We start from the raw sequence: 25,650 nt of genomic DNA, 5'->3' as shown, positions 1-25,650 counted from the left end.
CCGTGTCAAACGCCTTCTGAAAGTCCAGATATATAATGTCCACGGGTTCTCCCGCATCCACATGCCTGTTGACCTTTTCAAAGAATTCTATAAGGTTTGTGAGGCAAGACTTACCCTTACAGAAGCCATGCTGACTCTCCCTCAGCAAGGCCTGTTCGTCTATGTGTTTTGAGATCCTATCTTTGATGAGGCATTCCACCATCTTACCCGGTATAGATGTTAGGCTGACCGGCCTATAGTTTCCCGGGTCCCCCCTCTTTCCCTTTTTAAAAATAGGCGTGACATTTGCTATCCTCCAATCTTCTGGCACCGTGGCCGTTTTGAGGGACAAGTTGCATACCTTAGTCAAGAGATCTGCAACTTATATATTATATAACAATATATTTAGCTTATAACTTATAACTTATATATTATATAACAATATATTTAGCAATGGCAACAGAAAATTCAGGATATTGTGCTGATGGGAAAACTAGCCCATCAAGTTTGCATGGCAAACACAGACAAAAAAAGATCTAGGAAAAAAATATGCATGCCTTTTCAAATCTATACTGAAAGCCTCCCACACAGCACAGACTGCAGTGATAAAACACATTATTCATCACTATTTTTTATTTTTTCTGTCTACCATATCTAATTGAAGCTCTGGAGCTAAAAATAAAAAATAATCCCTGGCATATATACATTCAATGAAATTAACCAGATGAGTAGGTGATTGGGGGCCCAATCCTATTCAATTTTCCAGTGCCAATGCAACTGCAATAAATATTCCCTTATCTTGAGGTCTCTGTCACTGCCTCCCCACTGCAGAAAGCAGTGCATGCCTAGATGCATGGCTGCATCAGTGCTGGAAAATTAGATAGGATTGGGCCCTGAATTAGCCAATGTGAAACCCAATCCTATGCATGTTTTCTCAGAAGAAAATCCTGCTGGGCTCAGTGGGTGTACTCCAAAGTGTACAGGAATGTAGCCTTAGGAAATTACATGCTTTCACAGATTTGTTATAAATAAAATAAGAAAAGATTATCATCAAAATCGTTTTGTTTATTGATATTTGGGAGGGGTAAGAAAAGTGGTGGCTTGTTTTTCTTTTTCATTGGTTAATATTTTTCTGGTAGAAACATATATTCTGAAGTTCTGCAAAAAAAAAAAAATTATTCTAACACTAACAGTGCACTCCTAATCTTTCTTGGCACCGACCTAGGGTGTCACAAATGTGCGGTGAAGTACATTTGCAACACCTGGAGAGTAGACAGCACTGGCAGGAAGGCCTGCACCGTCCTGCTGGCACTGAATCCAGGAGTAGTGCCTGACAGTGCTTCTTGGACTTGCCCCATTTTGCTGGCACAGATCTGAGTAGCCCCACTGCACAGGCTGCAGCTCCTTCAGCCTGCTCCTTCCCAGCACTGGATACAGTGTGGGCTGTGCGGCCCCACTGCACCAGCACTGTGAATGTTAACATATATGTAGCATATATGTGGCTAACATATATGTAACTCAGGGCACAATCCTAACCAGGTCTACTCAGAAGTAAGTCCTATTTTGCTCAATGGGGCTTACTCCCAGGGAAGTGTGGTTAGGATTGCAGCCTAAATGTGTGAATGTTAACATATATGCAGCATATATGTGCAACATCTAACATGTGCAACATATACATAAAAGCAATTTCCTTTATTGGTACAAAGATGATTGATGGAGGACTTTTGCAAAGGCCAACTAAAGAACTGCAAGGCATGTTCATTTTCTTTGCTCAAAGTGGCTCTGCTGCACTCCTGTCCCGCAGCCTCCCACTGCGCACGCGCAGCTCCCGCTCTCCTCTCAACGGCTCCACTCGACGGTTGGGGATTTTCCCGCCACTTTTCAGTGCGAGCCTCGCGGGGCGCATGCGCACTGCCTCCCCCACCATTGTAGAGAACGAAGCGTAGGGCTGCGTCACCGGCGAGTCCCGGATGTGTCAGGTCACGGCGCTATGAGGAGACCACAAGGGGACGGCCGCGGCTACTGCATACCGTTCTCCGGTGAGTTGTTGCGGTCGAGGGCTACCGCTCTCCAGACCGCGGGAGGAGGGAAGGAAGGTATAGCGCCGACGGGCGGCCATTTGCAAAATAACGAACCAAGTGGCCTGACGCAGGGAAAAGGGGCGGGGCAGAGGAAAGCAACCTCGGGTGGGAAATGCGCATGTGCGGAGGCTCTAACTCATTGGAGCAGTGGCGCATGCGTGCTCGTTTAGACGCGTGCGGAGACGGCGCGTGCGCCCTGTGACTGCTGTAGGGGAGAGCGCGCGCATGCGTCGTGTGGGCGCAGGTGAAACCTGGGGCACGCATGCGGTGCGAAAAAGTTTTGTGGGATGCCAATGTTTGCGCGCATGCGCAGAGGGGAGCGAAACAGGAACAGTCACATCCTGCAGCTTCCTGGCTTCTCTTCCCCCTCCTCCCACCCTTTTCTCCTGGTGCGCCTGCGCATAGTGATGCTGCAGGGGCTTGCAGAATAATGAGCCTGTGCTGCTGCGCAAGGGGAAGAGTTGAAGAGGGAGACATGCTGCTAAATAGTGAGCTGTGAGTGCTGCTGCTGCTGCTCTGCACAAGGGTTCAGGAGGAGGAGGGGATGGTGTTGAGTGGGCAGAGGCACTGCTCTGCTGCCTCTGCTGTGCTTTCCACCACTGCACCTGCCAGGCCACCAGCTCCCTCCTGCCTAGGCCCTTAGCACAGAGTGTCAGAAGTTACTTACTGAGGCCAACAGGTAAGTAGCCCTGTCCAGACCCCTTTCTGGAAGGCAGAGGAAGCGGCTGATTCCTGATTTCATCCTGCCAGCAAGGGAAGTGGGGATCAGATGGTTCTGAACCTTGAAAGCTAATTCAGACCTCGTGGGGAAAGAGTTGGGTTTTGGGTTTGTTAGGTGCCGTGTAAAATACCTGATGCGAAGTCCAGATAGCAGTCTGATGCTGTTGCCTGATGTGATATATCTCTATCTATACACCTATGTACCTGATGATCAGCCATTTTCAACCATCTAGATCAGCCATTTTCAACCACTGTGCCGTGGCACACTGGTGTGCCGTGAGTGGTCCACAGGTGTGCCACAGGAATTTGAGGAAAGGTCATTTATTAGTAGGGCCAATAGGGATGTGAAGCCCCACTGGCAGCATTGTCAATGTCAATTGTGCCTTGTCAAAAACCTGATCGTGTGCCTTGAAAACTTTATTGCCTTGTCAGTGTGCCGTGAGATGAAAAAGGTTGAAAATTGCTGGTCTAGGCAGCAGTCTGATGCTGTTGCCTGATGTGATATATCCATGCACACACACACACACGTTTATACCTGATGTGTAGTCTAGAAAAGAAATTGGGTAGCCTTTGAATGAGAAACAAAACATCTGTTTTTTTCTCATCTGTAAAAATGTCGGTAATAGCTTGCAGTTTTTTGTCCAGTTGAGGTAGTTTTAAGGCGAGGGACTGGTGTTTGTGTGGCATGATAAGGGTTTGGAGGCCCTTTGGGTCATGTCTGACTAATTCTAAAACTCCCTGCATTACACAATTTATGCCAAATTGTGGAATGTATGATCCCTTTGAATTAGTCGTACATGTTAGAATCTTTGAGATGGAAGCGGTATGAATTTAAATTAATACAGTAATGAGGCCCACTTTCTTTGTCTCCCTAGTTGGTGATTTGGTAAAGGCTTTGATAAAAGTTTTACAGAATTCCTTAATTGTAAGGACGGATGTAATTGGTGGGTGGAATGCTATATATCTGGTTCAGAGAGAGATGGAAGTATTCATAGTCATTCTGTCATTGACCTACACAGCAATAGCCAGAAAAGAAAAATAATGATGTGGTTCAATTTGGTATACAATGGGTCTCCTTTGTGTAATGGTTCCATAAGGAAGGTAATTTTTAGCAGATGCAGCTTCACCTATCATTTACTGCAATGACGGGAAAATATACTTCTGCCAAAGGCAATTCTCTTATGCAGCTACTGAAGCACTAAACCCTTTGCTCTTGTGTAAAGAAGATCTATATCGGAATGATACTGTATGGTCAAATCTTAAAGTGCTGGAGCTGATTGATCCCTCCAATCTTTGGCGCATCACATCTTTGTTGACATGTAGAAATTTTTTCTAGGTTATGCTTTGGTAACACTTGTGCAACTTACCTTAACAAATCATTACCAGGCTACTGGGGCCAGATCAGAAGGAATAAGCTTGATTAAGGATTTGTTGAAGAGAGTTGATGATTGAAGAGAGATCTGATGAGAAGTAGATTTTATTTAAATTTTATTCATTCTAATCTGGAAGATTCAGAGTGGATAACATTGATAAGGTATCATTTCAAAAATAATATTTGGAGGAGCAGAGAAAAAAATTGTATTTCAATCACATTCTTTTCTTGCAACTATGGCTACTACTTATCTAAATAAAGATCTTACATCCCTTCTGAAGTACACCAAGGCTTGAGCTCTGGCATACTTTTAGGAAGAATTCCACAGTTAGGAAGTGTGTGCCAAACCCCCTGTGTGTCATTACCATGTGTGTTTTAGCACATTAAGAGGAAAGAGCAGCATAATTTTTGGAAGAAAGATTAGGGTTTGAGAGAGCTCAGTTCTGTCAGGTATGTGTGCAGGGTGAGGGAGAGAAGGTTAAGAGCAAAGTATTGTGAGGATTGGGGCAAGAGTAACAAGCCTTCCCAGTAAGCTGTATAGCTGTGCAGCTGGAATTGAAGCCTTATGCAGCATGTGTCTCAGTGCTCTGGAACTTGGCAATGTCAATGATGTCATTGCTGAGCACTCCGGAGCCACCCCTATGCAGCCGCTGTAGGGCTCTGTGCCCTCCCTGAAAACATTACAGGAAACATTTGGTGTCACATCACTTGGTCAACAGTTTTCCCTGAATTGTTAGGAGACCAGGGGCATAGTTGAGGGGGATTGAAGGTGGAGCACAGTCCTGGGAGCACTTAGCTGCTATCTTTGAAACTTTTTTCAAAGGACCTAACCAGAAAAGACACATCTGGCACCTCAGGATGCAAACTGAATGAGAAATTTATCTGGGGCATCAGCACAGGTCTGTCCTGTCCAGGTGCAGTTGGATGATGGATAGGAAGGGGATGGAAGGATGGGATAAGCCTGGATTATGCCCTCCTCCCTGAGAAGGTCTCTTGAAGCACAGTTTGAGAAACACTGCCCTAGGACATCCCTCCCTCCCAAAAAAAGAACCACATTCAGCTATTTTTTTTAATCCATATATTTTTTTTAGTTTGCTATTCTGCCCCCAAAGGGGCTCTCAAGGCAACTTTCACAATATTAAAAATACAATAGTCAATAGCATAATCAAAAACATTAAATAAACAATAATTTGAAAATACTGAGACAAAGCCAGCTGAGAGTACAAGCAAAAACTGTAAACAGAATGGAGAGCATCAATTTGAGTGAAATGTCTGCCTGACTAGAGAGGTTTAACCATTTGGCACAAAGTTGACATTAAGGGAGGGGGGTCAAATGAACCTCAGGGGGGAGAGAGAGCGGGGCCTCTGAGAGGAATTTTATCAGGGGGTACAAAGTTTCTTTGGGGCCTCTTCCCAAAGGGGGAGGGGGGCAATGGGGTCAAGCAGAACGGAGGGCAAATCAGGGCAGGTATAAGGTGCTGACAGCCAGAATTGTCTTTGGAGCCGAGGTCTACCCCACCATGCAGCATTGGCAGCTCAATATAGTAATATGGTAAAAGCAAACACACTCTCTTTAAAATCTTTGAAATATAGAAAATCATTGCAGAAAATTTTCATCTCTGTGTTTGGGCTCACTAGAATGGACAGTGTGCTGTGTGCACCAAAATGAACTTGCGCAGCAGCTGTGGTGTCCCTGAGCAACTGTATACTCATTCATGGTTATTGGATCCACAAGACAAAGAGCAACTGTAGCAGGCCAGTTACTTCCAGCTATGACACTGTGTTAAGGAGGGTCATGGATGCTTTCCTGGGCATGGTGTGTATGGCTTGCAGCAGCAGTTGCCACTGCATGCCCAAAGTTGTGCCCCCAACATCATGAGCAGGCAGTGAATTCGGGTGAGATAGGAAAACGTAAGATCCCATGTACTTTCTGGGTCCCCTCCTTTGGCTCTTGGGCCCCCTTTCTGACCCTGGACCTGGGTACAAATTACCCCCTTTACCCCCCTCTCCTAGGCCCTGAGAGAGAGTTCCATAACTTGGAGTCTGTGACTGAAAATATCCTGTTGTGTGCTTACAGTGTTTAGAATTCCCCACCTTTGGCCTTTCAGGAATAAAGTTGTTGAGTTAAATGTCAGGGGTGGTTGAAGCTGGAATCTTTTCTACCAAAGCCAGTCTTCATACCCCAAGATTGCAGTTGTTGGAGTGTTCCTAAATGTAATGGAGCAAATGAATGACACCTGCTTTGTTGTGAATCTTTAATTCTTGTCCAAACTGTAAGCAACAGATGGAAACAGAGCAGTTTTGAGCTGTCTTGGCTAGAAATTTGGTGAAAGGAAAAAAAAAACAGTTGCAAAAACTGTTTCCTCCTTCACACCTGGTATTGAGAGCTAAAACAGAAGTTCTCTGTGATACATGTTAGGTTGTACCATTCCAGCCAGTAGATGGGAGATCAAGTGTTTGAATCCTCTCCCTCTTAATCTAGTGCTCATTCAGTGCTACCCTGCTGGAGAAAAGGCAAGTCTAGGGCCTCCTGTGTGGCATTCTGGTTTTGAATATGCAGGGGATATTTTAAGTGGAAGAGCAAACATTTAATTTCCACCTGCAGTGATAACAGCCAAATAAAAGATGCATCATGTGGGACTTCTGTCCCCCTCTGTGTAGCTTTGATTAACATCATGAGAGTTGAACATCATAGCCTTCTTTATGGAGAGTGGGTTGGGGTGTGTGTAAGTCTGCCTCCTAACCTGATTAAAATTATGTGGGAGGGATAAGGGAAGGGATTTTATCTCCTAAGGAAGGAGTGTCAGGTACTCTGAGAATTGCTCTTCTAGGTTTCCTGGTTTAGGGACTGGATAATCCCTATTTGTCTTTTTGACTGTAACCGCTAGAGCCTGGCATGCGAAGATAGACTCTGATTTTTTTGACATTTCCTCAACGTAGAATATTTTGAGCATCACAGTAGTTCAGCCAATGCCTAGAGGCAGCATGGATATAAGTAAGTCACCGGCAGGTGATCAGGCAGGGATGCTCTTGTGTATTGGCAGAGATTTTGTTCTTCTGTACTTTCAGACAATTAATGTGTCAGAAATGATTAACCTGGGTGCATATGGGTGGGCAGGCTATTAATCCTGTGCACTTATAGGCATATTGCTGAATTACAAATGTTCCTCCTTCTTTTAACTGTGGTGCTCCTATCTAAAATGTAAAGAAATCGGCTGTGGGATCTAACAGCCATGGGATTCAATATTTCAAACTGTTTATCATTTGTATAACACTTAATATATAAAATGGTTTATAGCCTCTGAGAGTCCTCAGAGCGGTCTGGGGAATACTGTAAGTTTTGTTTTCTAGTCAGGAAATTGAAGTTGAAAGATAGTGACTTGCCTAAAGCCACACAGTGATTCTCTGGCAGTGGAGGGGCTTGAAACTCTGTCTGAGTCTAGTGCTTGCTTCTAGGGATTATACAGTACTTTTTTCCAGCCCTGAATACACCAAATTGATCAATTCTGTTCATGGTGAACTTGCAAAGTCTTGTTCTGGGGATTTAGAGAGCAAAGCAGTATATGCTTGCTGTAAATTATTACTCTTCTGAGAAGTACAAGTAGCTCGTCACAGTAAATAGATATGATACCATTGAATTGGTTTGCATTGTAATTAGTAGTTTGTTTTGAAACATAGCATTGATGAGTTAATCTTATGTAATCAATTGTATAAGAGCACCAAAACTGCATCCTCTCTCCCAGGTTATTGATTTAGTGCCACTGATCTAGAGGAGCCTGTGATACAAAAAGTTCTGCTTCTTTTTGTCAGATCAAGGACAATAAAATATTAGATTTGTCATGGCCTGCAAATGAGGCTGCACCAGGGGCTCTTAAAGTTTAGTAATGTTTCAAAGACTTTCTTTTCCATTGCCAATCACAATTGTCATTGGCCATAGTGCTGACTGCTAGGTTAAGCATCTGACACTGTGTGTTATAATGTGTAGTGCTGTGGCGTAATTAAACATGCACAAGTAGCATGAATGGTGATTTCTGTTCAAAAAGAGTGGTGGCTATCAGTGCATGGTATAGCGATGCCTGTAAGCCACATACACATTCTGTGATGGCCCCTGTCAGAGAAGTGTATTGTAGATGTGGATGCAGTCCTGAAGTCATCTACTAATTGAGACACTCTTTTTGCTAGACCAGAGGTCTCCAAACTCTTTGACCAGAGGGCCACATGAAATATCTAGCATGGTGTCGAGGGCTGGTAAAAATTTTTTTAAAATGAATACATTAGAGATGGAGCTTAAATGAATGAATGGGGCTCAAATTTCCAGGATTCTTCAAGCACCAACACATACCACAGAAATAAGCACACTCTTAAATGGATTCCCATTTCCTCACCTCACAAGCAGCTTACTTAAGTGTACAGGAGTAAATACTTCAGAACCAGCGCATCACAGGAAACACCAGGAGCATGTTCTGAAGCCAGGGGAGACCTCTCTGACCTTCAGAAAGCTTTGTAAGGTCTTCAGAGGGCACAAAAAGTTACTTCTGGTTTTTTTGGAAAACCAGGAAGTGATGTTTTTAGGCTGTGTGTAGTCTCCCCGATCCTCAGAACATCCACCAGTTGTGACTGGAGCCCAGTTCTGGTCATGTTCGGTCAAGCAGCACAGAAGCTCTCGGGGTACCAGAAGCTGGCCATGGGCCGGATAGAGGCCTGCTGCAGGCCGCATATGGCTCCCGGGCTGGGGTTTGGAGACCCCTGTACTAGATCAAACACTCATGGTTCCCTCCGACTCACAATTACATATAGGAGGCTGTACTATAAAGAAGACAGTTAGTGTTTACCTGTCAGATTGGGCTTCAATTGAGCAGACACTATGCCAAGCTGGTGAATATGCTTAGTTCTTCCTGACATTTCCAGCATTCCCTGTGCTACTTCCTGACAGCTTTTGGCTTCATCACTGGCACACCTTTTCTGTTCTAACGCAACTTTTCACCCCGCTGCTTAGCTGATACTCCTGAAAATGTCAGGCTATTTGATTTGGCTTTTTTCTTTGGAGGCCACTTTCACTTATGAATAACCTAGATAAGAAGCAGTGTTACACATACTTTTACAGCTTGGGTGAAATGTAAATGGACTTGAAATGGATGGCTTTGAACTTCTCCTGTTGGGACATGTGTGTGGCTGTTCTGTAGCAAGAGAAACTTTTTGTTGGTTTAGCATTCTCACACTCTGAGAATTACCTTAAGATCCCTCTGTAATGTTTCAGATTTGGATTTTCATTTCCAGGTTTTTCTACATGAGAGGAAAGTCAAACACACAAAATATGTGGTAAAAATATTTTTTTCTTGTTGGCTGCTAGACTTTTTAAAAATAATTCATTGCTGTCCATTTGTGCTATGATTTGTGTGCTTAGGAATTTTAATGTGATAATGGGCAATGTGTAGTCCAGTGGTATTTTTGTGCACCTTTGTTTGATGAGTTTTAAGTTTTTAGGAGTTTTATGGAGACAGGTTCTGAAAGATAAGGAAGTAGGCAGAACTGAAAGAAATCTAAATTACCTTGTTTTCATGTGGTTTTTCTGTTCAGTATCTTTCTCATATACCTCAGGACTATCTTGTGCTCATGCTTGTGTGTACAGTAGCATTTTAGTGGAGGAATATTTCAAGTGCTTTGTAATTTTTGTTGTAAATGTTCTAGCTCTTCTGTGTGTTATCTTCTCAATCTGGAAGCTACACTGGGTATATCTTCCTTGGTTGCGCACCCTCTACTACTACTTTTCCTCCAACTCAGTACCTCTGTCCCTCTGTGGAGTTGTACTTTCTGCCCCACTTGCATACACCACTTCTCCTTCCTGGTTCTTCCCCTCCCCCTCTGGTGTCTTAACTCAATCTAGAAATTAAGGTGGTGAACTGAGCTTGCAGCAGTCAGGTTTGAACTTCTCTTGTGGCCAGCCTATTGGGGGTCACAGCCTGTGTTCTGAGAAGCCTTACACTTTGAATATGCATAGATCTTATTTTTGAAGAGACATGAAGAACTGTTGCCTTCTGTCAGGCCAGACTGTTGGTCCATGTAGCTCAATATTGCCTTCTACAGTGCCTGGCAGCATGTCTCCAAGGTTTCAAGCAACAGGTCTTTTCAGCCTTATCTGGAAATGTTGGAAATTGAACCTGGGATCCTTGTTGGCACTGTGAACTAGGAGAGCTGGAAAGTCTTCCCCACTAGAGATGTACTAATATTTGTGGGTTCCTAAATAACCCAGGTTTCACATTCTAAACTAGAGCCAAGTCACCCCAGTGCTGGGCAGAAGCAGTTCTTGAAATAACTCCCTCATGTATTTCAGTCCTCCTCAGTCCCATCCTTCTTCTGCTACATAAAAAAGTCCACTTAGTTATCCCTTAATTGTGATAAGGTTTCTCTTTCTCCATCCCCACCTCCTCAAGTGCTCCTATAGTGGGAAGCCAAAGTGGATAGTCCCTTCATAGGGACCAGTTAGTTCCATCAGCCAGAACAAATGTTATTTCATTCAGATTAATTTGCCCAATTGTGGAGGATCAGTGCAGGTATCAGCACTTAAAATAAAGCCACCTCATATAGCCTTCTTGATGTCTTCCCTTTTCTCCTCAGTCAATTTTGAATGTCTCTGCAAAACACATCTTTCTCCAATTGTTGTGATCATGTTATCTTTTCCCCCCCCCCCCCCACTGTCTCCCTCTACTTTGGCTTCTCCTCATGCTATGCTTCAATATTTTTAAAGGCCTCCACCTCACTATATCTATTCTACTCCACCCTGGATGAGCCCCCCCTTTCTCCCCTCTGTGCTTGTAAAGCTCCTCCCCCCGTCTCTCTTTCAGGTAACTTTCTGCCTCCCCACTCCTTGACTTTTTTAGAAAATATTTTTCTACATCATGCTCTCTTTTTAATTTGTCCATCCTTGACTTTTCTAATGTACTGAGATTGTAATCTCTCTTGTCAAGCTCTGTATGCTGTAGCACGAAAACTCTGAATAAATGTGCAATGGAAGTAGTAGATCATAGAGAAGTAGTGGCTTTTCTGCACCTACCATGGATAGAAGGGAGAAAAGTTCAAATTTGTGGCATGAAAAGACCGTAAACAGGGCTTTTTTTCTAATGGAACGTGGGGGGGGGAGACGGAGTTCCGGCACCTTTTTGCAGGGGCCCCTCCCCTTCGGAGGCATTCCAGGAGGGGGGGAGCAAAACAGAGGCAGAGTAGACAGGCACAGAATTGGACTCTAAGGCTGCCATCCTATCCACAGTAAGCCCCATTCACTAAAGTGGACTTCTGAGTAGACATGCATAGGATTGGGCTCTTTAGGCTGCAATTCTAGACACTTTCCTGGGAGTAAGCTCCATTTACTAGAATGAGACTTACTTCAGAGTAGACATACCTAGGATTGGGCTCTTAATCCTGGCAGAGGTATATATCTGCACCTGTTTTCATATGCTAAGGGCAGGTGAAACGGGATTCTACGTGTGTACAACATGCTGTCCAGCCTTGCCAGAGATCTTCCTCATCCTTCCCCCACAAGCATGCCCTCCGCCAGCCAGCGTTTGCAGCTCCTCTCCAGCAATGCAAAGCAGCTGCTCAGGGCAGCAGAGAACATACAATTGCATGCCAAGTGCCTTCCCAAAGACACAGAGTATTCTGATACCTGAATTAAACCATATTTAATTAATTGTTTGCAAAAGTAGCTGTTTCTATGTGCACCTAAGGACCCCTCTCATGTAAGAATTCCTTTTTTGTTCTTACTCCCACAGTTGCTTAGAGTAATTTTACTACATGAAACTCATGTAAGCCATTTTTCGGAATCCATTCACTGCTTCCTCTCCTGGAAGTAATGCCACACTACATACTACACGCTACAAGTGCACCTGTACAGTATTTTCCCCCATGTGTATAAAAAGTAGCTAGGGGGAAGGGGATGTGGAGATTGACAGTCCAATCCTATGCATGTCTACTCAGAAGTAAGTTCATCTTTAGGGGGGAAGCACATAAAAAATATTTTATTTCTCCAATTAAAAAATGGTTTAAAAATAAATAAATAAATAAAAGATTAACAAGTTGTGAGTTCCTGCACCTTTTTTTCACAAAAAAAGCACTGTCCGTAAGTCTGAATAAGTTAAGTTCAGCAAAATGTTTTAGTCCTTCAGTGGAAAGTATATGTGAGCTTAAGGCTCTTTGTGAAATATTGAACTCTGGGGAGATGTTGAATTGAGGGCAAGAGTGGTGGGTTCTCCTGGATCAAGAAAACAGTTGAAGTACAGGAGTTTTTCAGGAGTTAGAGCTGGTGTAGACTTATTGTAAGTCCCCAGTAGAGGATTTAAATACCTATCAGGCTGCATTCTTTCTCAGCCAGGCTTAATGGTGGACCCCAGACCTGGCAAAACCTGCAAATACTGTTGTCTTTCTTTTCTCTTGGCTGGAACTACACATTATGCGCTCAAGTTGTTTCCATTCCATTTCTACCATTGTGTTTCCAAGCCATTGTTACAATTTCTTCATTGCAAAGGAATGTTTAACTTTCCCATGCCCACTGTGTCTATACATATGCTCCAGTCATTTTTCTTTCAGCTTGGGTTCTAAACCCATATATGTGATGGAAAATAGTTCTGGAACCCCAACTGAGGAGAAAGTCACCTATGCTATGTTTGGGATGTTGTTAAATACCCTAATACCACTCCTTTCCTGAAAATTAACCCACCCTTCTAATACTATTTGGCAGTGGAAAAGTGTTGCCTATGGTTTGGAAACTGCCTTCTTAATTCAGCCCTTCTTTTGACATATCTGCATCCAAGGCTACTTGTGTGCATGCACATTTCATTGGTTATGAAAGATGCACACTTAAAATGGTTACTTTTCCTATGAAAGTATAGTACAATTGTTTCCCACTCAGGCACTCTCAAAAGGGAAAGTAGTGATTTATGCATATGTGTGTGTGTATCTTTATGTGATACAATAGAGAATGTATATTTGTGTTTTGTACTTCGATATTAGCAGTTAAGTGCAAAACATTATCTAAGAAGCCATCCTTGTTCTGTATTGAAACTATATCAACTCTCATAAAATGCCCATGATTTTTGTTACACTGGTTTCTACCTTTGCCCATGCTGAAAATGAAAATCTTTGACAGGATTCATTGTACTTACTCAGTTGAGCTGCAGTCCATTCTGCATGCCCAAGAGATGGGGAATTGCCTGGATTACACAGTTCATTTAAGCTTAAACAGAAGGTGAAACTTAGTTTCTGATTCTGGAAGTTCTCCTTTGATAATCTAACATGCAATGCTAAACCAACAGCTCACTCAAGCTAGTATTCTGTTTGCTGTATCCAAGAAAATGGCACCTAATCAGCAACTAGTTTTTCTGGACAGATAAGGGAGAAGAGGATGGAGGGCCAAAGCTCCCATTCTCACAAAATGATCCACTAACAAACATCATTGTAAGGTTGGTCGTTTAATTAGTGGGGTTAAAAAAAATGACCGACTGATCAGCAACAAAAAAGTTACTTTGGTAATTCACAAGTTTGATACATAAGCTAATTACACAAATTAGTTAACTGTTGCTAACTACTGAAATTATCTTAAAAATGGTAACTTTTAACTGAGGCTTGTTTGAAGATTTGGGAATGAGCCCCTTATGCATCTGCCCACCAGTGCAGTACTCTCTGGCTTCATCAGACCATAGTATGCTGTTGACTTCAAACCTGCAAACTGTTGTTTGACTGAAGCAGGATCAAATTGTGCAACATCATATGTATGGCATGATGAAACCAAGAAGTGATGGATTAAGTCAGTGGCTCTCAAACTTTTCCGGCCTGAGGCTACATCACCTCACCTCAGTTACCCCCAAAATGGGGATGAAGGTGTTATAATTATACACTAGAAACAAAAAAACAGCTGCCAGCACTCTGAGGCTGCAATCCTAACCACATTTACCTGAGAGTAAGCCCCATTGAACAAAATAGGACTTAGTTATGAGTAGACCTGGTTAGGCTTGTGCCCTGAGCTTGTTAGCAGCACACCTTGAGGGTTTTGGAAAGTGGGGGGGAGGGGGAAGAAGTGATGAACTTGCTGGGGGAGGGGAAGACTTTGTTTTCTGTGTATCTGCTAATTGCAAACTGATGTGACAGACCCAGAGACAGTTTGGCTGCAATCCTAACCTCACTTTCCTGGGAGTAAGTTCCATTGAACACAATAAGTCTGACTTCTGAGTAGACCTAGCTAGGATTGTGCCTTTTGTCTTATAATAGCAGCCAATGTGGAAAATACCCCCCCCCCAAAAGGAGGCAGGAGGAAAAGGGGATGGCCGAAAAGGAATGGGTATTTTTATTTTTTAATCAATTTTTGGAGACAGCTTGACTGATCAAGAGTGGCATTTTTTTTCTTTTTTGAAGGGGAAAAAGAAAAAGGTGAAGATACTTGGTCAAGCTGACACAGTCCCCAAACCTATGTGGGTCTACTTAGAAGTAAGTCCCATTTAAGTCAATGGGGCTTACTGCTAGGAAAGTGTGGATAGGATTGCAGCCACACAGAGCAAGATTACAACTCACCCCCAAAGTAGATGGGGGCATGCTCACACCCATACACCCCAACATGCAGATGCCCCCCGTTCCTCCCAGGCAAGATGGAGGAATGCAGGCCGTGGCATTTAGACACCCCCCCATTAAGAGCAGGCTGGGCTCCCTCCTTCCCAAGCTGAGGAAAGAGCTCTTACTAGGTCAGACTTCCCTCCCAGTTTGAAGCCTGCCAGGAGCGCGCCCTGTGTTGATGAGATGCCTCACCTCACCGCTGCCCAGCCAGCCTTCTCTCCCACCTCCCCCCCACCATGTTTCACAAGCCCTCCCCACCTCACACTGCACCACCCACCTCCTTCATAGCCTCAGAAAATTAAGCAATTGTATTAATTGCTTAACAGGATTAAGCAATTGTATGATTGATTTCCACTTATTCGACTTGCTACTGATACCAGGTCCACCTTTAAATGCCTTGTAACAAGGAAAAAAAGCACCAAAACCCAATTTCCTACCTTTGCGCTGTTAAACTGCACTGATTGCAAGCTTCTTGGGATTAAAGATAGCTTTAATGACCCATTTCCAGGTTCCTTGCTCTTCCTTTGTTGCACCAGAATGCATCAGTGTAGTTGTGTTATAGACAATGGAAAAGCAAGAAACCTGGAAGTGGGTCTTTAAAGCTATTTTTTTCCACTGATTTTGTATCCATTCATTTTTTAAAAACCCACTGAGGGTTCTGGAACGGAACCAGGTAAAGGTATTACCTGTAACTCCAATTGTTTAAAGAAAAAAGTTTACTTTTTAATGACAGCTATGTGAAGTTGACAGCATGTTGATTCTTCAGGCTTCATGGAGTAATTAACCAGTGTCCTCCAGCCCCATCTAATTGCCTGAAATGCTGCTCGCTCACTCACCTCTTGGCAACTAAAATGACCTCATAGCAGCTCCCAGTGAGGTTCAGTTGAGACTATATTTATTTAAAATTAAAAAAAATATTGTACTACTTGAAAACTTTCCTTTGTACATTAATAGGTTTTCCAGTTATCCCAATAAATATCAGGAAAGCCTGGTGAAGGCCAGTCATTACCAGAACCTTGCCAGTACTAGTGTTTACTGAGAAATTGCCAGCTGTGGATCTGATGTTGCTGAACCTTAACTGACACACGTTTGCAGCTACTTTATATATCTTAATCCCTTATGGCAGTGGTTCCCAGACTAACCTGGTTCAGAACACTCCGCAGCCGCCTCTTCCCAACTGAGCCGGGTGTCACCATCTTGAATTTTGTGAAATCTCATGAGAACCAAGATGGCAGCACCCAAATCTCGTGAGATCCAAGATGGTGGCAGCAGGGGGAATAGGTGGGAGGGGTGACCGGGGACATCCCGTGGCACCCCTGTGAATATGCTATGACACCCTAAGGCAGTGGTTCTCAAACTGTCTGGGAGAGTTTGAGCCACAGTAAGCCTTTGTGGGGACGGGGAAGAGACAGCAACGCAATTCCAGGATCATGTCACTAAAGGGGATGCAGGGACTAGAGTAGGGATTCAGGGAGCCCTGCGCGACTGTCTGCAGGGCTCCCCAGCCTCCAGAAAGTTAAAACAGAGCGATTGCACTCCGCTTCTGCAAAACTGGAAGTGGAGAGTGATTGCTCTGCTTTCACTTTTAGAAGGCTGGGGAGCTGTGCAGAGGGTCGCACAGGACTCCCCCGCACCCCTGGGAGGCTGCTGCAGGGACTGGTAGGTGCATGCCAGTCCCTGCACACACCTTAGCTACCTTCGTCCTGCCCCCACCCCTTAAGAGGGCAAAGTCCAGGACCCTCAGGCTGGGGCTTCGCGACGCCCTAGTTCGAGAAGCCCTGCCCTGTGGTATTGCGACTCTCACTTTATGGACTCCTGCCTTATGGAATGTAATCTGTGACTTTGGTAACTTAACTGTTTGTACTGTATATGGTGCAACTGAGAAGTTAGGGATAGATTAGTGGCCTTTTCCTGTTAGTGTGATCGTACACCGCACGGGTTGCTTTATCATCTTCATTGACATACACTGTTACTGCCTGATGTGGCAGAGATCATACTTTTGAAGTGGTACCTGCAAAAAGTTGTAAGAGGAATAAGAGAGAAGTTGAAAAGCCTTGCTTTATTGGAAGAATTCCTCTTCAGAAGTACTATAACTGATGATTTAAAGAAAGAGATTTTCTCATGTACTTTCTCTTACTTTAATTCAAGGCACCTTCTAGCTTACTTAGTGATCACCATGTTAACAGGTCATGAGTTGTGAAAATGATTTATTCAATGTGTTGATTACTGCAGTTGCCTTCCCTCTGTCAAAATGGCATCATGGTGTCCTCTATGCAGCTACATTTAGCTGGACTTTTGCTTCCCATGGTAGGCTGTGCAAGGCGCTGTCCAATCAAGAGCATGGCTGCTACCTCTGTAGAGATCTGACAGAATGTACCTAGGTGTCACTTTATTTTTCCTCCTCCCTTTTTGTGTACTCATCCCTCATTCTTCGGTAGCAACAGTTCTATACCAAATTACATAGCTCTGACAATATTAATGAAAAGCATTACCAGCAATTTTCTCTTCTGTTAAGTGATCTTGTTACAAGTGGCCCAGTAATCTTTTCAGTGTTCTCCCCCTCTCTTGGCTTCTTTTACACCTTGACAGTGAAACGCCTGTCCTTTTCAACTGCATGCATCCTTTGCTTCATTATATGGGAGATCTCTTGCTTTTGCTTTACTGTTTCTATTATCTCCTTCCCATTAGTGCCTTTACACCTTCTCATTTTCTGTGGAATATGCTGTGTCTCATTTTTTGGTGTGCTTTTTCAAGTCCCTAACACCTATTCCTTTTATTAAGGGTTTCACATTCTGGTTGATAGTTCTGTCTGTGGTGTCTGCTGCCCACAGATTCATTTCTTCTAATTTTCTGTGAGTCCAGTCAATCATGTCCTGTAGGTTTGGAGCTCACTTACTTGTTTCTGTTCAATTTTAAAAGCTTGGTCTTAAACTAGATGCAAAATAGAAGTGCTAGTCAATTAAAATAATGCCGTATTGTTCCGGTGGTATTATCTTTTGTTGTGGCACTATGAGATTTTCCATACTATGGAAAACATGAGTCTTTTTTTGTTTAATGTGTGATGTATCTTCATGTCATCATATGGGTGCACATTGAGAAAAATCTTCCTTATGTGAAAATGACTACCAGTATATTACCTTGGGTTAACTTTTTCATATCAAAAATGATTTTGAGAGTCTGGTCAAACAGAGTCAAATGAGAATTTTAGTATGCCTATAAAACCGAATTGTTCAGGTAGCTGAGAATTGTACATTTATGTGCCCTTGTTGAAATTTGCGATTCAGTTGGTTTTGTTGAGAGAGTACAGTCAGACTTTGAAATGGAATACAGGCAAGAAAGCACTGTGTGTGGTATGTAGACTCTTCTTCTTAACAAGTCAGGAGCTGTAGTGGAATGCTATCATTTTGGAGCAGGAGAAGCCCAAATTTGAACCATGCTTGCCTTTGAGGAGTTTACTTGCTCCTTGAAGGTTCTGTTTATGTGCAAAGGTCTGTTTAAAGCAGATTCAGTTGTTCATTCCTATTACCAATCTGAACTAGCCTAATTTGCCCTTGAATGTTTTAAGGTTCTTTGAACTGAAAGTTCATACTGTATTTTTAAAGCATTTGTAAAGTGGTTTGGGAGTGCGTAAAATGCTTCATGTAGTAGTCCTTACAACAATTTACAGAGAAAATCAAATGACTAAATGGCTCCCTGATGTAAAGACCACACAGTCTAAAAAGATGCAGAAGAAACACCAGCAAACAGCCCCTAGAATAGAAGGGACAGTTATTCTTCTCCTGCTCAGTACAACAGGGAGTGTCCTTTAGCCCAGTTTTATCACTGATGAGAATGGTGTAACCCTGGAATTTGTTTTTGGTGTCAAATTTGAGCCTTGGAATATGTCAAATAACAAGAGAGAATGTTCTTGAACATATTCAGAATGCATTTCCCTTGCCAATAAGCAATCACAACCAGATTCACAGATTGTCTGAGACTGTGAATAAAAGTTTCCAGGTCAGCATGGTGTTTCACTTGACTTGAACTCGGGGTATGTCTCATCTTAAAAATTCATTTTTGCCCGGCCCACAGATGTGCATATTTTGTCCCTGTTTCATATATGCAACATTGAGCAGAAATGGCTTAAAGGAAGGCACTAGTGCACAGTTTCTATCATTTCGTGGTCATTTAGTCCCCCTGTTTACAATGTTTTCTTTCTATCCATGTTTTTACAGAACCCTGCCAACTGAGGTTTTCATGCATCTGATGCAGTGGGTCCTAGTTCATGAAAATAAGTCCATTTGTTAGTCTTAAGTTTCTTTATTGTGTTTGCTGCAGCAGACTAACATGACTGTTCCTGATCTAGAAGCTGTATATTCAAGTTTCCACAAACAAACATCTTTCCAATATTTTTACTGATATCAGAGAACTGTGGATCAGACTGTTCAATACTGTAACTATGTAGGGAAAAGTCTGTCCCCTCCTCCTCCCCCAGCTTCTACATACCTAGTACTATACAGTGTATCTGTCTCAGGAAGGAAATATGTGTCTGAGTGCAGACTGGGTGCTCTGGATAAGGAGTTTTACAGTTTGTCACCTTTGAGCCCATGTTATAGAGTCTGTTTTCAGCCCTGGAATATATCAAGCTGGATATTGAATGCAATTGTATTGCCTTTTAAGCAGGGCAGTCTCCCATTTCTTGAAAATCTCTTTTGGACACTGCTGCTCTGTTTGTATGGTGACATAGTGGAATGTTACAGGAGCATAGTACAATAATTTATTTTTTAATTGTGCCATGTATTTTGATTGATAACTTTCTGGGGAGCCATTATGAAAGCCAAAAGGGGGGGGGGGCTACAAATTTCTTGATCCAAGTACCTGCCTATCCTGCAGGTCTCTCTGATCTCTCCATGGGGAGAGCATAGCACAAACCAAATACTTGAGTGTTTAAGCACAATTAGGAGCTTCTAATCCCTTCTGGAGGATTAGAGGTTTTTTGTAAATGAGAAAATGCACAAGCAAATCCAAAAGGATGTCTTCATGGTTAATTGAATCAATGAGGCTTTAGAAAGGGGAAGCCCTTGTTCAAGTTATGGAACTATAGTTTCAGAGTGCCAACTGTGGCAAAGCAGTGCAAATTGGCAAGGCTAGCAGAAACGCCATTTGAGAGACATTTGCTAGAGATGTAAAAACCAATACTGTACCAATAATTCTTTGCATAACATGAAAAACAGGAAGCAAGCAAGGTAGTTTATTTTGCTATTCTTTTTTACCCTCAAATTAGTTGAAAATTAAGGGTTTCACCCCCCCCCCCCCGCATGTTAGTCTTATTTTAGGAACATTGAGTGGAGGATCATGGCAGGAAGTAAATGTTATGTTAATTTGTTACTTTACAGTCTTAAGATTTGTTGTAAATAATGTTTCCAGCTAGAGCCGTGTTGTCTGCTACACGGACTAAGATGTAATCTGTCAGTTACTTTCGTTTTTATAGCAGAGGTATAAAAGGGTCACAGAAGAAATATTTGAAATATGCAGATAATAATAATAATATAGGTATTTCTATACCGCCTTTCTTGGTCCTCAGATTTCTTCTTAGACTTTATTCAAGGTGGTTTACATAGGCAGGCAAATCCCGTAGGGATTTTTACAATTTGAAAGAAGGTTTCTATCTTTCAAGAAACCACAACATTCAGATGTTTCTTTCTTGATCTGGTCGCACATTCTGGCCTCCATCCTCCCACGCTCAGAGCAGATGGAATAACTAGGCTCAGCTTGTCAGCTGCTTCAAGGTCGCATGGTGCCGGTGGCCTCGAACTGGCGACCTTGGGATGTTATCTTCAGGCAAATGGAGGCTCAACCCTCTAGACCAGACCTCCTGCCATAATTGCTAAAGGACCTCTCTAAGATTGGAAAACAGCCAATTAAATGGAGTAGGGCTCAGTAGATCCACGAAGGTGAGACATTTTAGCTTAACTTTTGAACCAGGTGAATTGGTGCCAGCCTCTGTTAAGATTACAACTGTTTAAACATATGAGTGTGAATCTAAAGAGCTACTTTAGATACATGAATGGCTTGAGTGTGCTTTGTTAAATTTCTCACCATGAACAGCAGAGTCACTCATGCCATATTCAACCAGAAATGGGTCACGATTGTTATTTTTACATTCTCCACAACTTGGGGAGCCCTGTGGAGTCCTTTATGAGGCTCCCTGCACCTCCAGGAGGCTTCTGCTACATCCTGTAAGTAAAAGAAAGCCCCCCCCCGGTAGTGGCGCAATCCTAGGGATCATGTTGCTGCATTCCCCTCTCCCCCATAAGGACTTACTAGGCTCCCAAACTCCCAGAGAGTTTGGGAATCACAGCTAATAAGTAAGTAGTACTATGTTTATGTTGCAGTGGGAGAGCTGAAGCTGAGCAGGAGTAACTTGCCTAAGGCCACCTAGTGAATTTGTGCCAGAGGTGAGATTTGAATTGGGGAAGCCCTGACCTGCAGCTTGGTCTCTTAACCACTGTATTGCACCAGCTCTTTCAATACCTTTTATTCAAATATCGGTGTCCATTTACAACATCCTTGTCCTATTCAAGAAATTCTTTTCTAACATATGGGGGTTTTGAAGGATGCCAGCAGATGTAATTGCACAAGGATTGCCAGTCTGATCTCTTTGACATGAAGCATAATATATTTATTGCTTGTATACATTTATCAGAGGACAATGTTAATGGGTACTTCAATACACTGAAGAATGGATGTGGTGTAATTGTGAATGTTGAGCTTTTTTTCCCTTAAAAAAATTCATGCCTATTGAGATAATCCAGCAAGGCTTTACTCAGAATCCCCACTCATCTATGGAGATTAGAGCAGCTGCAGAGAGGAGCAGAGCCTTTTCTACATCTGACCTGAGGCTCTGAAATGAGCTGCCAAAAGGATAGCAGCAATGCACCTTTTTAAGGAATTGATGTTTGGGAAATAACTTAAGGTTCTTTTATTCTGGCAAGTTTTTAAGATATGAACTGCAGTACTACATAGTCTGTTTCAGCTGTCTCAGCTGTTTATGGATCACACAGCTGATGTTTGTAAGGATTCTGAGATGGTCAGTGAAGAGGATACAAATGTTTCAAAAATAAGACCTGAAAGAACTGCTGTTTGAGAATAGTGGTGTGTGTTTTGCTCCATGCAATCTTACTTGATATCCAGGATTGGAGGGAGATCACAATGCGCTGTAGTTGTAGCTAAAATTGATTATCTTGGCCTTTTTGCATAAACATCTTACTAGAGAAGAGAGGGACAGCATACTGACTGAATCCAGCTGGAATCCCTTCATCCCACTGCTGCTCCCCCTTCAGAGAATGGTGAAGAAACTCCTTTGGGATTCAAATGTGTTGTCACAGCTTTTCTCAAGGAAAAAAAAGTACTGGAGACACATAAGAGCAGTTACTATTTGAAGAGCTGCAGGAGGAGAGAGAGCTCACCTTCCTCCTTTTCTGCTGCATGTTGGCAAAAGAGAAACTTCAACCCCTGCTTACAGTTGTTTAGTTTATAGTTACTTTCCTGGTTATGCTGACATCCACTCTTTGGAAGCAACTTGAGAATTCTGGAAAAGGCTTGAAATACACAGATGTTTTAGGCAGGCATTTGCTAAATAGTTTGGGCACCATGTGTGCGTTTCCCCAAAAGAGGGGAACAGACAGGAAGGTCATCATTCACCAGGCCATAGAGGAGTTAAGAGAGTAGAAAGCCAGGTTGCCTCACTGCTCTCCTGTGTTTGTTACTTTCTTCTGCATTCTATCAGTATTCAGTTCTCTTGAATATAAAACAGCATCTTGCCTCTGGAGGAATCTGGAGTTGGTTCAAGTTAAAATGGAGTAATCCTCACTTTGTGCACAACTGCTTTCAATTGTCTAACTTGTTTCCTCCAGCAATTAAAATAAAATACCCTCTGTGAAAACCTTATGAGAAAGCTCAGTGGATGCAGTTGTCCTTCTGATTGTGTCTTAGCCTGACAACACATTCTTGAAGTTTGAACCTCATGGGTGCCTATCTAGCTCTAAAGAGTTCACAATAAGAACTACTCTAAGAGCTGTTAGAAAGAGGAAAAATAAGCTAAATATTTTTGGTTTTATATCCAAGTAGGACTGCCAAATACTACTAAATATCCAAGTAGGACTACTTGGAATGTAACTCCTCCTAACTCTATGTGTCGTTTCTGTGCTATATGGTTTTGTTCTTTGGTCTAGATTTTTCTTGCCTTTCCATGAAGTGTCCACAGAGGATTAGGGAAGGTGTTCTGCACAGGTTCAGATGTGCTTTCACCAAGCTTGTAGATAACAAAATCCCACCTGACACATAACCATGGCCAGTCTACACATTCAGAATGTGATTGTATGAGCTTGAATGTTCTGCGACCTAATGCTCTATTCTTGGAAACTTAGCACATTAGGAAGGAGACTTCTGAGCCAGGCTCTTAGACTTTATGGCCAGATGCTAACTTCTGAAACCTGCAATGTTCAGCTGTACCTGCAGCAATGCAGAAAAGAGCATGACTGTCATGCAGGAATGATAGACAGGTTTGTGAAGTGATTTGTTCCTCCCTCCCTCCTTTTTTTAAAGAAGAAGGGTCATAACTCAGAATTAAAGCATAAACTTTGGCTGGACAATGTCCAGATATCATTGCTGGCATCTCCAGTTAAAGGATCATAAGTGTGGGAAAGACATCTGTCTGAGTTCTTGGAGAGCTGCTAAGAGTAGACCAATTGTTTGACTGGATAGGGTTTCTGTTATTCAAGGACAATTATACGGTTCTCCTATCATAATATAGCCACAGGAACTTAATTGAAATTTACCTGGGCTGTCATCCATAACTAATAATGAATTGCCTTACTGAATCAAACCAAAGGTCATGCATTCTGTTCCAGCTGTGGCAGCCAGATGCTCAGCAGGGTGTGATGGAGAGAGTCTTACCTTGTTTTTCTTCAGCATCTGGTAACCAGAGGTATATTGCTTGTAAGCACTGAGGATTTAGTTTCAGTTTAGCTGCTATGTTTATTGGCCATATTGCTTATGACATTTTTTAAGCCAACTTGGCATCCTTACTTTTTTTGACAAATAATTCCGTGGGTGAGTAAAGGCTTAGATGAAATAATACTTTTGTTTACCATGAACCTACCACTACCAGTCTGTTTCATTGGATGACCTGTTTTCATCTTCTGGGACCTTTCTGTTCCATTCATGATCTTATCAACTTCCCTGTTAGTCATTTATTTTCTAAACTAAAAAACCCCAGTAGTCTTTATAAGGAAGAAGGTTCCTCTCTGGGATCATTTTAGCTGCCCTTCCCTGTACCTTTTTCATCTTCATGGTTGTGTTTTGATAATCTGATTACACAAGCCAACACACATTTTGCTTCCTTAAATGTTACACTAATTCCTGGGTATATTTGGGGTGCTGATTCCAAAAATGGTATCTGTTTTGCTCTATCACGTCTAGTTTTGGAGACACGGCATAGCCTCTTTAGTGAATGGTTCAAGGAGCTTCCTCATGAGGAAGCCTACACCATGGCCTCCTCATGAGGAAGCTGCTTGAACCATTCACTAATGAGGCTATATTATATCTCCAAAACTAGACGTGATAGGGCAAAATGGATGCAATTTTTGGAATCGGCACCCCAAATTCATATCAAATCACTATAAAGTTTGGGAAAAACTTTTCTGACGTACACAATTTCTTGGTTCAGATGAATTTGTTGGGTCATGTATGAGCTTCCCCCCCCCTTTTTTTGCACCACTTCCTAAATCCAACACTTATTGTTTTTCAAACCACAGTTTTCTATGAAATCTAAACTAAGGAATTGTCAGAATGCCATATGCAGGGGAGGGCACCAGGATGAGGTCTCTTGTTATCTGGTGTGCTCCCTTGGGCATTTGGTGGGCCGCTGTGAGATACAGGAAGCTGGACTAGATGGGCCTATGGCCTGATCCAATGGGGCTGTTCTTATGTTCTTATGAATTATGGTGTAATTGTATGATATCTAGTTTGTTGGAATCTGTTCGGTTGTTTGGGGCATTTTAAACCACAGTTTCTTGGTTTGTGCCTTGTGGGGAAACTGATTTGTGGAAAAGGATTGATCAATTCAGCTCAGTGTGAGAAGAAAAGAAGAAAGGGGAGGGAGTGCATAATGTATTGTTGGCTCATTTAGAAACCAATTAGCTGTGGCCCTTTGGATCATCTGAACTGGACCAGTGTATTCTTGGTCTTCCATGTTCTAGTGTAACTTAAGTTTTATGAAAGTTTTTATAATTTTAGCTGTTTTTTAATTTAGTTGCCTTATTGTCAGTTTATATCTGATTTACCAAAATGTTTACTAATGTGTCAAAAAGAACCCAAACAAACCAGAACAAAATATGTGAGCATGGCTTCCATTTTCTTAAAACTTTACTTTTTCTCCTTCACTCTGTTGAACCATACTGTTAACCTTCTGGACTGGTTTGTGCCATTTCTTTTCTTTGTCATTTGAGCTTTGATTAGAGTGATTGTAAATAACCACCAGGCCTTTTACAGAGATTCAGTCCTCTTAATTATACTTTTCAGCTTTCCTTTACTTTATTGCCTAGCATCTCCTCTTGTCAGCTGCATTACTTCATTCAAAAGGCACAATTGTTCTTTGTCTCTGTTGGGTTCCAAAATATTTACCCAGAGAATATAAGGGTAGTTGAAATTGCATGTTAGTGTATCTGCTTCCCTCTGGTGTTATCACCTTTGGAGTTTTGTTCAGTGGGGTAGTACTGTTTTTTAAGTTCTGCTTTTTGGTCTGATCACCCCCCACCCCCAAGGCAGCTTACAATTTCACTGACTCATGAAAATCAGAGGGCCACCAATCCACCTGTTAATCCACTAAAACTTGTGGTGGCTGCTGACCCTGCTTGTATC

General features: G+C 42.5%; 1 protein-coding gene across 8 annotated transcripts in view; it reads left to right on the top strand.

The window, feature by feature from the left end:
• Positions 1–1,898: 1,898 nt before the first annotated feature.
• SPOP (speckle type BTB/POZ protein) overlaps positions 1,899–25,650 on the top strand; it is a 59,820-nt gene continuing 36,068 nt past the window's right edge. For 4 of the 8 annotated variants that reach the window (XR_010794564.1, XM_066629762.1, XM_066629757.1 and 1 more), the window contains exon 1: positions 1,899–2,018. The gene's annotated coding sequence lies outside the window, so the exon portion shown is untranslated. Of the gene's footprint in view, positions 2,019–2,441; positions 2,556–2,604; positions 2,740–25,650 lie in introns of those variants that run through there. The other 4 variants (XM_066629763.1, XM_066629760.1, XM_066629761.1 and 1 more) reach the window with 2 other exon arrangements.

Source organism: Tiliqua scincoides, chromosome 5 (assembly GCF_035046505.1).
Source record: "Tiliqua scincoides isolate rTilSci1 chromosome 5, rTilSci1.hap2, whole genome shotgun sequence".
Lineage (NCBI taxonomy): Eukaryota > Metazoa > Chordata > Lepidosauria > Squamata > Scincidae > Tiliqua > Tiliqua scincoides.
This window is presented reverse-complemented; position numbering and strand designations above follow the sequence as displayed.